The sequence below is a fragment of the Pseudorasbora parva genome, chromosome 3 (assembly GCF_024679245.1).
Source record: "Pseudorasbora parva isolate DD20220531a chromosome 3, ASM2467924v1, whole genome shotgun sequence".
NCBI lineage: Eukaryota > Metazoa > Chordata > Actinopteri > Cypriniformes > Gobionidae > Pseudorasbora > Pseudorasbora parva.
The window spans coordinates 47,718,941-47,735,679 of record NC_090174.1 but is presented as its reverse complement, the minus strand read 5'-3'; the positions used below and the strand labels follow the sequence as shown (position 1 = coordinate 47,735,679).

General features: G+C 37.7%; 1 protein-coding gene across 1 annotated transcript in view; it reads right to left on the bottom strand.

Moving 5' to 3' along the window:
* Positions 1-15,641, bottom strand: part of wscd2 (WSC domain containing 2) — an 81,363-nt gene extending 65,722 nt beyond the window's left edge. Inside the window, exons 1-2 of the mRNA XM_067439270.1 lie at positions 15,123-15,641; positions 1,013-1,113 (exon numbers count right to left, since the gene is read on the bottom strand). The gene's annotated coding sequence lies outside the window, so the exon portion shown is untranslated. The remainder of the gene's footprint in view (positions 1-1,012; positions 1,114-15,122) is intronic.
* Positions 15,642-16,739: the final 1,098 nt, after the last annotated feature.

Here is a 16,739-nt window from a genome sequence, read left to right as displayed (position 1 = left end):
ATCAAAACACACATGAGGAGGACGGAGTAAAACAAGCAATCATATGCAAGCAAATGCATATCTAAAATAACGTGATAATCAACATTAAACATCATATAAATAAAAACTGCTAAAAAACCTGGCCGTGGCTGGCAACTTGTTTTTTTTAAACGCAAGCAAGGAAAAAGTTCATGCATTTATATCCAAAGTGACTTGCATTCAATAATGCTTTCAAATTACACAAATATTTTTGTCAGTTATTGTTGCTTTCCCTGGGAAGCAAACCCATGAACTTGGCATTGCTAGTGCCATGCTCTATTTTTTTAGCGACAGGAACGTCTATATTGAAAATGTTCTAGTGACTGATCACATCAAAACATTTCAGTTGGCCAAATTGAATTTCTGTGAATTGATGCAATTTATTTAACAGAACTTTTATTTGGCCAACTAAAAAAAATGGATGTGATCAGTCACTAGAAAATGTTTAATTGAAGACCTGAATTTTTTTACAGTGTTAGAATTGTTTCTTGAGCACCAAATCAGCATATTAAAATGATTTTTGGAGGATCATGTGACACTGAAGACTGAAGTAAGAGCTAAGGCTGTCATCATAGGACTGACAAAAATATACACTTAAACTGAATTTTTTAATTTTAAATTGAAACAATATTTCACAATTACATTTAGTACTGTATTTATTTAAATTTTATTTAATGATATTTTAAAACATTTTTAAAATCTTACTCACCCCAACATTTTAAAAGGTATATCTTGACTTAAGTGTGAGAAGTTCATCATCAACAGTTTTTAGTTTTTGTATTTGGTTGTCAGGGTTGGCAAAATTCAGTTCTCTTTCAATTCAATTGGCCACATTCCACAGCAAAATTTGAATGACAGGAAGAATTGACTGAATTCAGTTATATGAATTGCATTCAATTTCAATTCATTTAAATTTTTCTTCCTTCCATTCAAATGACAAATCTGCAACCTTAATTCAAATTCAGGTATTCTCAATTCTAAATAGTGCACAAACCTGTTGATAGCATCTTTTGAGTTCACTGGAATGGAGAGCATTCGGATGAGAGGTGTGGATCACTCTGGGACAGCTAGGTGCGCACTGGACTCCTCCAATAACTGTCACATGCCTGTCCTGTCTTGTGTGCACTTGTGGGTTTTGTTATGTTGAGCATGTGCTCGTGTCCCTGTCAGTTCCCTCCCCCTTGTTATCTGATTATTGGTTAATTTGCCCCACCTGTTCTCCCTCATTATCTGCCTTGTTTGTTCCCTTTATAATCTCCTTGTGTTTGTCAGTCTGTGTTGGATCCTTGTGTAATGTCTGCGTCTTCCGTCCTCCGTCCTCCCCGTGATTCTGTTGGTTTGTTTAAGTTTATATGTTATTATTCTATTTTATGTTTTCCCCCTCGTGGGTTGTTGTTTTGAGTTTATGTTTTGTTTTTGTAAATAAATTATCATTTTTCTGCACTTGAGTCCTCGCACCACTTTTCCTTTATGTGTAACGTGACAGAGAACAAACAAGGCAGATAATGAGGGAGAACAGGTGGGGCAAATTAACCAATAATCAGATAACAAGGGGGAGGGAACTGACAGGGACACGAGCACATGCTCAACATAACAAAACCCACAAGTGCACACAAGACAGGACAGGCATGTGACAATAACTAAAGAGAAATATAAATAAATCATGTTATAAACTTAAAAGGTAAAGACTCAGGTGTCTACAGCCACTGCTCTCAGTAAAGCTGAAGAGAGATCACATTGCAGATCTTTAGGGAGGCCGGGATGAATGAGATGCCCCCTAAATAGGGTCTTGCAACCTATTTTTGGCAATATTTCAAAACAAAAGTGAATCTGTATAAAAGCTGTATTCATGTAAAGCCAGCAAAACAAGTCAAAGCATTCTTGCTCATGTATGCAAATTACTGTAACATTTGTAAAAACAAAAATGCCCTTAAAGCCCCACTTGGCTACTTTTGCTCTCGGGGTCCCCCTACAGTTTGGAAAAAATTATGTCCTCAACTACTGTCGTAAGCGCTGTCCTCCTACAACAGGGGATGCCATCGCGCGTGCATTTGTTGACATGACAACCCTGATAGCCCTGAACTAGTCTCGTCTCATAACCCGCGGACCCCGTATGTCTATTTAATGGTCGCGGGTGCGCGGCGTGTTGTAAAAATATATACAGTGGTGCGGTGCGGGCCAAATAACTTCAAGCGTCCCGCGGGTCGGTGCGGTCGGTGCAGCACTAACAGTTCCCCTGAAAACTGCAAGAGGAGTTCTTCTGGCGTCGCGTGTGAAATGTCTTCATCCCAGGTAACGTTACAGTCAGTGGCATATGTTTCAGCATGTCATATGAATATAATTTCATGGGTTTTGTTTTTTTTAAACGCCAAATAATCACGATGCTCACGTTTACATGCCAGCGTCATTATAGTAGTCTATTGGTTACCATTTTACAGAATCTATATGATACTTCAGTAAGTTCAATGTTTGAGTGGTAGCTCACCGTAACAAGCATGACAGCATCGGTCGGGCACGCCTCCTTCAGCTCACGCCAACGAGCAAACCCTGGTCACATTTTGATCTTCGTCCTGCCTTTAATCCCATCATTTTTTCATTTCCTCTTATTGCTTTCCTCCAACAAAACCTTTTCTTTCTTATTTGTCTCTGCTGCTTCGGACATGACTATATTATCCGACGAACAAAGTTGGGCTCGCACGTCCGAATGTAAGGAAGTGTGTGTGTTGGTGGAAGTGACGTATATGCCGTAAAGCAGTTGAATTTTGTAGTTCTTTTCTTTTTCTCGGGTTACTACCCGAAACCCGCAGTTTAAAAGTACGATTAAAAACGATACAGACCCCATCAGGCAATGGCAGACGTGTCATTCAACCTATTGTAAGTCGATTTATCATCACAAGAGTCTTAAAAAATATATTATGAAGGTTGAAAAGTTACCTAGTGCTGCTTTAAGGACACTGTGAACAGTTTACATCAATCCAAATCTCTCATTGTTTTGTGCTGCCCCCAGATTAAAGCAACCCACAACCTCTCAATAATGCTCTTACTCAGTCTAAATTACATTCAGTCAATAGAGTTGATTATTTTCAGTGTTTTTGGTTGTTTTGGTTTGGATTTGATCCCGCTCCATTAGCAGGTGATTACCAGGTGCATAATGAATGCATTAATAAAGCAAACGCAGCATACGGGGGGAAAAAAGACTAAAACAGCAGCAGCCTGTTTATCTTTCCCATTCACTCTCACTGATCATCTCCCTCAGAGTGCATTAATTACACCAGAATAGGAATTAATTTCAAGGAATTAAGCATAATACGGCTAAATTCCATGGATCGGAAAAGCTGTGTGTGCATTACAGTCCAAGTGGATCTTACCATTCTTCCTGTCTCATTTATTTCCTTTTATTCCCTCCATTCCATTCTATTGTTACACATAATGTGTTGCACACTATTTTCTTTCATTCCATTATACAGAGTGCCCTTCCTAGCCATTTGCTTCCATTCATTTTCATTCTGTTCCATTCTATTCCATTGGTGAAAGTTGATCTCACATAGTGGTTGGTAATTTCATCCAACATCCTGATTGGATTGAAAGTGGGGAGTGAACATTGGCAGGACCCCAGAGTGAGGTGGCCCTGTGTACGGCCACGCTCTCAGGTTCACACACACCCACAAAGGCCGTCCTTTGAGCCGACTGAAGAGTTCCCTGTCGAACAAGTACAGGTCTGCCATTCCCAGTGGGTAATTATTGCTTGCTGCAAGCGTACTGACATGGCGAACCTTATCTCAAGACCACTTTTAAGTCCCTATTATTCTCGTTTGCTTTCCCTTTCAGGAGTGTCTTTCTCAGGGTCCTCTGTGTCTCTCACACACAATCAGTTCTTCATTATCCCAGCCCTGGGTCTCATTCAGAAACCAGTCTACCCTTCAATAAAGAGACTGAAAAAGAGTGTGAGATGGCTGCCTAACTGAAGGATGTCTGATAAATCGATCGTGTGTAACTAACTGAATAAGTTAATGAATCTACAGATTTCAATTAACCCAATTCATTCACATAATATCAACCACTAGTCTCTCAAACAAAGCTGCTTCATAAAGACTTGTACTTTATTTAATTATTTTACAGTCCTTGAAACTCTTTGCTGAAAAAAAAAAAAATCACACGTTCTCCTCCATTTGCTAAATCACATGAACAATTCAAGATCATTACAGTGTTCAAAGCTCCAGTGGAAGCTGTCTGCATTAGTCAGGTCTCCATCACAAAGAGCAGACCAACAGACTGACCTTGAATAATAGCCATGACACCATTAGTGCACCATTATAAATCTCTAACTGTCAGCAGCCAGCCTCTTTATCTTGGTTATGTGCGATAAAGTCAAAAAGCCTATAATTAGCATGGCCATGGTCCCATTAATTCCACTTTGAACTTTATGAACCACTATGCATAGCTTTTTTTTTGTCTTCTGCAATTCCTTATAATAACTATATTGTGATGTATACCCTTATGGTCACATAAAATGACTGCAAATGTGATGTTTTGGTCAGACTGCAGCCCACCCCTAGATCTTTACAGGGTCCTATTAATTCCAGAGTTGAACTTTATGAACCACTGTACATACATTGTTTTATCTTCTGCAAACCCCTATATTAAGTATATTGTGATGTACACCAAATAATGTTATGTGCCCCCCTACCCCCATATTTGATATTCTCGATGCTGCTCTGCTGTACTCCATTACACACCGCTCTGTTTGTTGCTAGGATGACAAAAGTAAAATATCTTGCATTTTTAGGTTGGTCTGCCCCAGTGGTCTAGCAGCACTCATCACTGTCAGAATGAGTGAGATGGCCAATCAAAAAACATGATTTTCTTAGCTTTTGTTTAAAATGTTTCTTTTTTTAATGAGACATATCCATATTTAACTGTTAAAAAAAAGGAATGCATGAAGCTTTTTTGTTTAAAAGCAGAAGGTCTGCTCTTTCTTTTGATATATTGCATGCTCATATATTTATACAACAAAATATTCTATGGGCCATTATATTTTTGTGAAAATGATCAAAAACCTTGCCGGTGGCTGGCAAGTTTTTTTTTAAATAAATGCTTGCGGGGAAAGTGTTAAATCCTTTTAATATTTAAATTAACCAATAAGACATAGTTATGGCCTTTATTTACACCAATAGATGTATATAAATTGACAATTTTTATTTGAATTTGCTCATACTGTCCACCCCTGTATTTTTATCTGACCTTCCTCCAGTGTGCCAATCCATTCTCCATTTTGATCTAAAACAGCAAGATTCTCAGTCGTCGTCCCCCCCCCACACACACACGTGATTTAACATGGTCATTAATCAAACCAACCTCAAGTTCATAATTCATGCAGCAAAAAAAAAGAAAAGAAAAAAAGTCATGCCTTAGTATTGTAAAAGGTAGAAAATACATAGACACAGAGGCATCTGGAGGACAGCTTTCAAACACCCCCTGCTCACACCTTCACAAGAACACACAAAACACTCCAGACTGTGCCCTATAGTTCATTCCAGTGAGCATGTGAAAGTTCTTATGTATCAGTCACAGAGGATTTAAAACATCTGGCCAGATGTGTAATTTTTTTATGTCATGTTCGGATACCGAAGCTAATAAACAAGCAAAACATTAGAACAACTGGCCTGATCTCTAACTGATTTATTCATAAAAAGTTATGCATGCGGTATGTGTAAATTATGTAAGCTATAAAATTCATAACATACATGTAGCCTAACATCCAGTCAGCCCTAGCCTAGAAATCTAGATGCACCCTAGCGGCAAATCGGCTGCAAGTGTAGTCTAGCCACTCTCAATACCCTTCTGAGCTGTAAAAGCCTAACTCTGTTCAGGCCAATCAGATCGTGTATAGAGTTGGGGGGCGGGGCTTAACAAAATGATGGCAGAGTTGAGCTTGCGTGCTAATAGTAAACACAGAAACTGGCGAACGGCGGCGGTCTTTCGAATCAGCCTTGACCGCGACTCTGGAAGACTTGGAGTTGAGCTTCTCTCTGAGAAAAGAACAAAGAGCGGCACTGAAGTCATTCTTAAGAAGGGAAGATGTGTTCGGAGTTTTTCCGACCGGATACGGCGAAATTTTAATCTGTCAACTAGCTCTGCTTCACCTTCGTTGCTCTGGTTTGTTGTAGCGCTATCCTATCGCGTGCAGAGGGAGTTTGAAAGACAACCGTTTATCCCGCCCCTCGGATTGAGCCCTGTCAATGGCGAGTTTCCGGACCAAACATCTTGATGTGGGTCTGGCTTGTCAGGCTAACACCCATTTCACACATACTCCGTCTGCAGTGCGTATGTGGTGCAGGAGCCGCACGCCCTGTTGTGCTTTCACATATAATGCGTTTGCAGTGCGCAACTGATCCGCTGTTGCATACCACAAACACAACATTTATTCATTATTTTTGATTTAAAATCCAAAAGTTGTTACTGTACATGGCTTGTCAGAATTGCAATTCTCTTTGTTTACTCTTTCATAGAAGTCAGGTACGTAGGCTGCTACATTTAAACAACATTTTATTCAATTCATAAATTCATATTTATATAGCCTAGTACTTTAGATTTATCTCACACAAGTGGCAAAACATTTGAACATAGGTTATTGCCTAAAATCAATTACAATAGCCTTACAATAGGCTATTCAAAAACAGCCAACTCTCGTATTTTCTTTCGTTTTTAAACCCTTTTAAAAGAAATCCTGCAGGTCATAAAGAACTTTGTTTTCCACCTCCAAAAAAGGACGAGTGCAATCCATTACGGCACTTCTTTTTTTTTACCTAAATGCCAGGTAAGGTGTCGTTTTGTTGCTTTACTTGAGAAAAAAAGCTGCGTGTTGACTTTGACAAGAGTATATTTTAAATTATATGCATCTGTGGTGAAATTACTAGATTTTCACATCAGTACATGTTTATTTTAATGCAAACAATGTTCTGTCACTTTAATTGAGCAGGGCAGCACAGCAAAAAATAGATTTGGTACAAAAAAGATCTCCGCACTGCTGTAGACGCACCGCACCTGGAACGGACTGACGGGCCGCATCCGCGTGCAGTGTGAAAACTGTAATCCGTTAACAGGGGTACGGAAAAAAATACGCACTGCATACGCACTGAAAACGGAGTATGTGTGAAGCGGGCGTAAGTCAGCCCACCATTATTGCAAAAACTAAACCTTGATAGACCTGATGCACTTACCAAATGGACATAAATATACCTAAAATACCTAAATATTAATATAAAGGATTACTTCAGCGATTAGCATATGGCTTTCTATCAGTAGATAAGAGTAGTATTCATAAGAGTATATTCGAATGATCGTGTCATATCTGGCTGTAACATGACGCTCTCACACGTTTATTTTTTTAGTATGGTTGGGATGAGTAAAATTTACACATGTGGTTTTAACAACCAGATGTATATAGACTTTAGCATTGACTGTAATGTGACACAGACCACCTCCTGAAGTGGCTTTTAGTATTTTGTGTATTTGTTCTAAATGTCCTGTTGTCTTCTGAACCCAGACTTGAGATTTGTTTGATACATTCATGAAGCGTGTTTTCTTTGAGCAGGTAAAATGAAAGTTTCAGTTCATATAACTGACTGACAAAATTGTATACGGATGCAGTGAATCATCAAAGCACCGTGATATCGAACTGAACCGAATCGATGGCATGATAATCGTAATCGAACTGTGAGACCAGTGTAGGTTCACACCCCTACTAACAACCAAAAAAGAAAGAAAAAAAAATCGAGCTGCCGACAATAGAAAAAAGTAAAGAAAATATTGCTCTGTTCTCTCATATCCCACCACCTGTCCAAACAGTGATTACTTGAGTATTATTTACTGAAAAAGCCCAGTGTTGCTGATAATCCGGGAGTAAGCTGAAAATCTGGCTGAGATGTATATGGCTGCTCTGCAGTCAACCCATTCTTCAGGCTTTCCTTGTAACAGATCAAAAAAAGCTCAATAGATTATCTTTTCTCTATGGATGAAATGAGATAGAGGAAATAACATCACAAAGTCTTATTTTCAGCCCTAATTGTTTGTTGATAATGTTGTCAGAATGAGTAAGTGTGGTGAATAACATCTATAGTTAATAAGCAAGTGAGCCATTTTCACATTACTAGCATCAATTTAAAAAAGAAAGAAAAAAGAAGTGATTTATTCAAAGAGGTTTCCCCCCAAAAAAATCCCACTTCTCTACCACTGGTCGAGCAAATAAATAGTTTACTATTACAAATAGATTTGTCTCTGCATATTAAAGGGTTAGTTCACCCAAAGATGAAACTTCTCTGATCTCATTTGTTATGCCATCTGTACCTCATGTCGTTCCAAACCCATTCATCTTTGGAACACAAATGAAGATAGTTTTGATGAAATCTGAGAGCTAACGGACCCCTCTATAGATAGCTATTTAATTAACATTTTCAAGGCCCAGAAAGGTAGTAAAGACATCTTTAAAATAGTCCATATGACTACAGTGGTTCAACCTTAATTTTACGAAGAGTCGAGAATACTTTTTGTGTACAAAAAAACAAACAAAAATATTGAATTTCTAATTTTTCACGTCTGTGTCAGTCTCCTATGCTGCTGACATAAATACAGTACAGTGATTCCGAGTTATGTCAGAGCTACACCAATACGCCGGCTTACCATTGGCTGAAGCTGTTCACGTGAGCACCATGACGCATGACGCAGGGGCTGGCCAACCTAAACAGCATAGTAGACTGACATAGATGTGGATTTCATCAAAAAATCTCTATTTTTTGTTTCCGAAGATGAATGAAGGTCTTACGGGTTTGGAACAACATAAGGGTAAGTAACTGATGACAGAAATTACATTTTTGCATTAACAAACCCTTTAAGCTGGAAAAGGAAAAAAGTATTTTACCATCAGGAAAATTACATTTTCTGGAGTTTATGAATGGCTAGTAAACTCAAGTAGCGCTTAAAATTCCCAGTAAGGTAAAGCTGTTCAATTTTCTAAATTAAAACCCATTTTCTGTGCCAAGCATTAACAACAGATTTATGCTTATGTTGGCACAACTGCACATCCTCTGACAGCCCATGCATCTTAAATGCAAACATCATTTACTGTGACTCAAGACAGAGAGCTTAGTGTGATCTTCCTCAAGATGATTTCATTTTACAATGATGCTGTGCCTCAGCGATTGGTCAAGCAGAAAACGGGGATGATCAAAGAAAGATAATAACACTTCCACTGCCCCTGCCGTGAACTTTGAAGATACAATAAATGCAATAGCTGAGTATCCATGTACCCAACAATTCAAGCTCTGTTCCAAAACATAGTGAGCGTCATATGCACAGTGAACATAAAGTAGTTATGGTGCCACATAAGGTAACCAATTTTTTGCAAATTCTAAGGCAAATTTGCAGTGCTCTTCATGGGTAAAGATAGTTCTAAAATCCATTTGTGAAATGACATTTATACAGTAAATATATTGCTGTGCCCCAAACCGCATACTGTACTACATTTGGTTTGAATCATTAAAAAAGTATGTTCTATATAGCATGAATGCGTGTAGTTTGAAATAGGCTTGGGCGGTATCCAAATTTTGATACCGTCAAACCTCCTCCCTATTTTACCTCGGTATACGGTATTACCGTGAATAATTAAAACATTATGATGTAAGGCTCAGACAGCGTCAACAAACTGTTGGCTTGGCATATATATATATATATATATATATATATATATATATATATATATATATATATATATATATATATATATATATATATATATATATATATATATATATATATATATATATTTTTTTTACATTTGAGCCCCTGAGAAACTCTCTGCACGTTTTATGCTTACCGTTATGAGACAATTGTCAGACAATTGACTTTTTTTTTTGTGAGTCCCATGTCCACTTGATTTTTGTGGAGTTCATGCTTATTGCTTACATTGACAGCTGTGTGACAAAAGGCTTCGGCAATATTATAGCATAGTCCGAGGGTGCGCTCGGTTTTTCATCCACGCAGCAGTGAGTGGATGGTGGTTTCGGATATGCGCCCTTAGGTTCAAGGTATTTCCATCTCTCGTGGTCATCTTTTTGTTGCACAATTTGCAAATTGCCTCGTCTGTATTTACCGTCAAAACCCAAAATACTTCCAAACTGCAGAAGTTGTGTTCTTTTTCGATAATAACTCAGGGCCCGACTCGCCGTCTTTTCCCCCCTCTCTCTCTCTCTCTCTCTCTCTCTCTCTCTCTCTCTTTCTCATCCACGCTGTCACAACAACGCATACACATATTTAGGCATTTAATAAATAAATAGTATTTAATATGTAAATAGTTTAATTAGTTCAACTTATTAAATATTTAATAATTAATTGTTGATCAGCAATATGTAAGTTGATCTGTTTTTTGTTTTTTTTGACGGTTTGACGGTATTGAAACTGATACCGTTGCTATTTTTAGATCCCGCGGTATACCATTTTACCGTATTACCGCCCAAGCCTAGTTTGAAAGAAATTTTTCAATGTTGTCATCGTCAATGTCATCTCCCATGACCTGATGGAATAAAGTCTGAATCAGTTGGATGCTTCAGATTCTCACCAGAGGTCACCTGAAACTTTTCGCCAACTATTTTATGAATATGGTGAATTCAGACACACTACTCAGTTCAGATATTGTTTTCCACCTATTATATGAAAGTATGCATATTTGGACGATAGGCATATGTTTCGTCATCTTAAGCAAGGAAATCTCATGATGAAACATTTTTAAGACATGCATATTTGCATGCAGGCCAAGACACAAATCTGCAGCCATGCAATCAACTTTAACTCTGCCAAGGTCGAAAAGAAAGTTCAGCAATAGACAGTAAGTCTTCAACTCATACACTACACTCAGCACACTGATAACAGGAAATTAAGAGTAAAGTGATGAATACAGTACAGCAAAAGCCATAAAGGATAAATCAAGGAGAAACCTTTGGAAGTATCACAGAGCTCAGGGGACGATTGTTTAAAACAAGATATATGATCTTTTATTATCTTTCTAATTTTGTCCAGAGACTTACTGTTGGAAAACAAACTCTGTCAGGAACAGTGTAGACCTGTTAATATCTGCTATTAACTCTTTCCCTGCCAGGATTCTTATTTTATTCTTTTAAAGTTGGCTGCTCTTCGCCAGCGTTTTTGATTATTTTCACACAAAAAACATTCAGTAACATTAGGCAGATTTGATTTATATGACATTTAAGGCAATGTTGATCACGTTATTTTATATATGTATATGATTACATATGCTATCGCTTGTTTCTGCATCTTCTTAGCTTGTGTTTTGATCAGGAGATTCAGTACTCTTTCAGAACATGCAAAATAGCGCAAAATAGTGTAAAACCTTATAACAGTGAAAAACAAGTCCTCATCAATGTTGGGGTAACGGTTAACAACAGTGTCGAATGACACGATTACAAGTGGTCAGTGCTAAATATAGGTGTAAACAGCCTTGAAAACTCTTTGTCAGTCCTGTAATTGAATGACTTTTTTAATGCTGGTACTATTGTATTTCTAATTTTAGACAAACCGTATTGAAAACTTCGATGCGACACGTCTTTAGAAAATTTAATTTAGAAAAATTGGCCAAAATTCAGTTTGTCTCCAATCTTGCAGACACATCATGATAGTGTAGCCCTGTCTGTTCCACATTTGACTACAGACACTGGATAAAGTTCAATATGACATCCAATGTGCACTCAGCAATTACAACCCCCCAGCAAAAGCAGATTGATTTCCTCTACTGGATTGTTAAATTCTGATTTAGTTCCTTACCTAACTGTGGAACACTTTCAGGCCAGATATCGGCTACCAGTTGATTTCTGAGCAGTAGAGCAGAACTGAATAATTCATTTTCTGAACAAGTTCAGTGTTGAATAGACAAAGGAGCGGCAGTACGAGCAACAGCAGTTAAAAAAAAATCACGAAAAAAATCACAAATTAAAAATAATGTTGCAGTGCCAAATTTAACACATTTACTGGTGATTAGAGTCTGAATTCTAAATACATATTAGACTTTAAATGACTGCTTTAAATTAATTAAGCGCCCTTGATTAATTGAGAGTACCTGATGCTGAGACAGAAAATGAGATTGCATGTACCAACTAAATGTTCAAGTATGAAATTAAGATAACAGAGTGACACATCTTTAAAGGGGGGTAACACACACAGTTTCAGCCAATCACATGTTAATCTTGAGTACCTATAGAGTAATATTGCATCCTTCATATCTCATGTCTTTAGTTTTGTCATTTTTATAAAAGACAGATACGCTGTATAATTGTTTTCCTGAAAACAACCGGACTCGTGGAGGTGTGCAGTGGCTGGAGCTAAAACACACGAGCAATACAGTCTGGCATTATCCCTCCCTGGATAACTTTCTGTTCAATATACGTTTGTGTAATTAACATGATATGCCCTTAAGTGCCAACTGCCAACAAAACACAGACATTTAATGCAGTTTCTCTCTTTCGACTCGTGACAAACTGCATCCACTGTTTCCTTAAAGCTGAGTTATTTGTGAACCTGAACAAGGTTATCTTTCCCTCACAACCAGAAACACACTTCTTTAGTGACAGTGTTGATAACATGGTCTAAAACAAAATGCCAGTGCTGTAACCCGGACGAAGCTTGTTGATGTGCATGCACTCATCCGGGAGAAGTGCCCATACAAGCAGTTCTGCTTATTATGACCTCACACAGACCCATACTCAGAAAAAAAAAACTTTCCAAAATGTATTCGAATCAGGAATGGCACAGAAATGCTTTGTCATGCGTCCAACTTTTTTTTTCTTTTCATTTTGGCCATATTTAGCATTAGAATTCAATTCTTTAAACGTGCAAATAAGTCAGAATGCATGAAATAGCATTACACCCCCTTGAAATGATCTTAGAATGCAAAACTGAAATCCTTTAAAAAAAAAACAAGTATAAAGTATTGATAAATGTACATTTTTTTTTACATTCTTTTAAATGTACAGGTTCTGAATGGAAGGAATCTTAGATAAAAATGTAGTGCTCTACTTTAAAAATAGAGCACCCAGTTTATGACAGAAGGTCTTACAGTCTCACTGATACAACCATTGAACTGACATGTGCAAACATCCAACATGTCCTAAAGACTCTGGTAAATCTGGCGCTTTGTGTCCGATAACAAGTCACATGGAACACAACACAGTCTCCGATCAGAGGAGTTTCATAACTCCCAGATACACAGACTAATTAATCTCACACACCACTGAACGCATAAAAAATAACAGCCCAGAGCACTGAATCTGTGATGAACACAACCGATTAGCACAACGCAGCCTTGCAGCTGGTCAGTTATATAAAAAATTAAAAATTAAAAAAGATATATAAATTGGAATCTACTTATCTAATATAAAAATTCCATAAAAGATTTTGTATTGAATGCATAGGAAACAAGCTAATATAAAGCTACAACCTTTGTTCTCTTATGCAAACTAAAATACCCTCCAGCTGTTGAAGATTCATGTCGGCTTCATTACTTCTATCCGTTTTATCTTTGCTGGTTTGGTTTGGCACTCCTTTGGAGCATGAAAAAGTTCTCTTTAACAATGGTCAGCAAAGAAAAAGCTTTTCAGAAATGGCATTTTAACACAGAGCATTGGTTAAATTATACATTTTAGCACTTAAAGGGCACTAGTCCGAAGACATACATAGAGACTAAAAGAGAGAATAACCATCTTATATTTCAGTTAAAAATATGAAAATAAATCAATGTTTTTGTAGATTCTGGGAATATGTTTTTAGAGAGTATGAAGAGGGCAACTCACTAGCAACCGCATCTCAGTAACCGAGAATGAACAGAATCATAAAACACACACTGTGCTGCTAATTTGCAGAGAGGCATTTCAGACAGTAGCGAGTTATTAAACCTTGTTACAAGTCAAGCTCTATACAACCGGTCCCAAATTAGTTACCGAGACACGCAAGACATCCAGATGTTGTAAATGTGAAAGGGCCCACTTGCTTTCAGAGTTAAGAAATTTTGTGTGATATGTATTTCGTTTGGAAGTGTAACTGGCTCTTGAGAATACTCAATACCAATATTATGAGAAACAAAGAGTTCAACTCTTTGTTCTGAACATTCCACAGCTTTAGAGTATCTGATAAAGGAATGTCTTTAACATAAGCACCAGAGATCATACAAAGCAGCAATGATGTCAAAACACTGATCCTGTTACAGCAACAAAGACTTGTGAATTATGCCATTATTAATAGATTGTACCTTATGGGTAGAGTTTCGGTTCAAAGGACTTGTACCATTTTTCCTTTCAGAATCAGAATTAGAATCAGAAAGAGCTATGCCATACATAATATGGCATATATATTATTATACGTTATATAATATGCCATATCTATAGTAGCCTATATTGGGACCCTGATCATTCAAAATATTTTTTTTGCATTATATCCAATGCTTATTTTCAGATGTTTTAGCAATGCCCCTATACATTTTAGTTCTATGCAACAACAGCTATAAAAACTTAAGCAAAAGGGTTTTAAAGCCTTGAGAACTGTTTAATATATAAGGCTTGACAACGCTTTAATATATAAATAATTCGTTGTATGTAGATATTGAATATACACCTATAATTATTTTCTATATTCTATTCCAGGGAGTATGTTACGGTATTTAAGTTGTAAAAAATAAATCTAAAACAATTAAACCAATGTTTAAAGAATATAACACATCTGACTGTCAGACAGTCACTGTCTTGCAGTGTGACTTGATAACTTTATCGAAACAAAACAAAAAATAAAAAAATATTGTACACAACATTTTCTAATATGATTATAGCCTTTCATGGTTTTAATAGGCTATACCTAAAGGTTGGTTAAAACGAAGAAAATTAAGATACTATAAAAAAAACAGAAGACTAAGTTGACGATGCAACATAGCTGACATATGAACTCTAAAGATGCGGACTCCAATTCACTTTGCTCCTAAAACGTCACCCTCAATCAGTCCCCTACACTCGTGTCGTCTAACGGCATGATAAACTTGTATATTGGCGGCTTACCTGACTGTATGGTCTTTCCAGCAGCTTTGAATTGAGCAGGGCAGAAACTACGGAACCCCTTGAGTGTAAATTCGCATTCAAATGCTCTGTGCGTCTCTTCCACTGTGGTAATCGATCGAAGAACCAGGCGCCTGGAGGCGCACACAATGAATACGTCTGCAAATGATTGTCCGGTTGATTATTTGCTCAGTGATCAGCGTGGTTTTCCATGCCCCGCTGAGTTTTCCAATCTCAGTTATTCCCGATCACAACTGCCGCAGAATCCGTACGCGCTGTCTTTTACATCGTCGCGCGCTCAGAGCCGCACGCGCGCACCCACAACGCGGCCACATAGTACCTGATACTCCTGTTTTTCTTCTCAGGCGGAGAATCAGAAGGTGTCCTGTCCGTTAGATGTCGTCAGGGGACTTGTCTGTCTCTTCTCTCTTACAGGGCGCGTGTCTCACATCCCTTCTGTTCACAGCAACAGCAGCAGCCGCGCGTCAGCTTGCGCTCCGCACCGCCCGACAGCACTGCCTAGAGTTCTCACACAGACACAGCATGACACAAATTTTTAAATAAATAAATCGAGATTATAATTATGAATAAAACGTGACCTCTCGAACAGTCTACATTCTGCTCTTTTGTAAAAAGGCAGGAAATCAAAAATAGCCTACTGAGTAAATTCAGTATACTAGGATTCGAACTCGAAGAGGTAGCTTAATATTTTTTTACATATAGGCTACGTTACACGACAATTATCATTGTTTGTATTCGGTGCATTTGTAAGTAGGCTAATCTATCCAGAACTGGCCATACATACACATAACTAGCTGCCAGTGGTAAAATATTTTAGAAGATGTATATCCTATAAAAAATAAAAAAACACAAGTAGGCCTAATAAAACGAAAAGCACACGTTATAAAACAAAGCACTGCGGCATAGGCTACTAACATTAAGTTAAACAAATAAGTTAATACGTGTAGGCCTATTTACGCTAATCTATTTACATTAAACTTTTTAGGCAATGTAGGCTATGACTACTTTCTGATTAGGCTACTTAATTATATTGATCAACTTTTTGTTATCACCATGGCTGCATCCGAAACCTCGTAAAAGCTGCCTATTCGGAGGACACATTTGAAGGCAGGAAGGCATCAAGCGTCCGAATCTATTGTTTGCGTCACTTCCTGTCTCCTGAGATACCTTCAGCTGATGGATTTTTGAAGTCAGCATACATGTATCCTTCGTTGCCTTTGGTATCCCAAAATCCTGTGCTTTCCATTCAGTGACAGTTGAGCTGGGGGAAAAAGATGGCGTTGGAAAGTTGCGTTTCCTGGTAAGTTTGTGTGTAAATGTATGTTTTTTTACCAATATTTTCCACTTCTGATGTCATTTCTAGCAAGAAATTACTAATGTAGTAATGAAATATCTGTCTAGTTCTCACCAAAGCTCGCTCTATTTTGCTGTAGATAATTAAACTGTTACGCAGCCTTAGAAGTCTGTCCAAAATTAGTTTTGTGAGGTTCCTTTATGCACAAAACACTGCCTTACAAGTCATTGTCTGATAAGGCAGCAAGGCAACGAGTCAGCCTTCTAGGTTTTCGGACGCAGCCCATAAAGTGCCTTAAACATTAG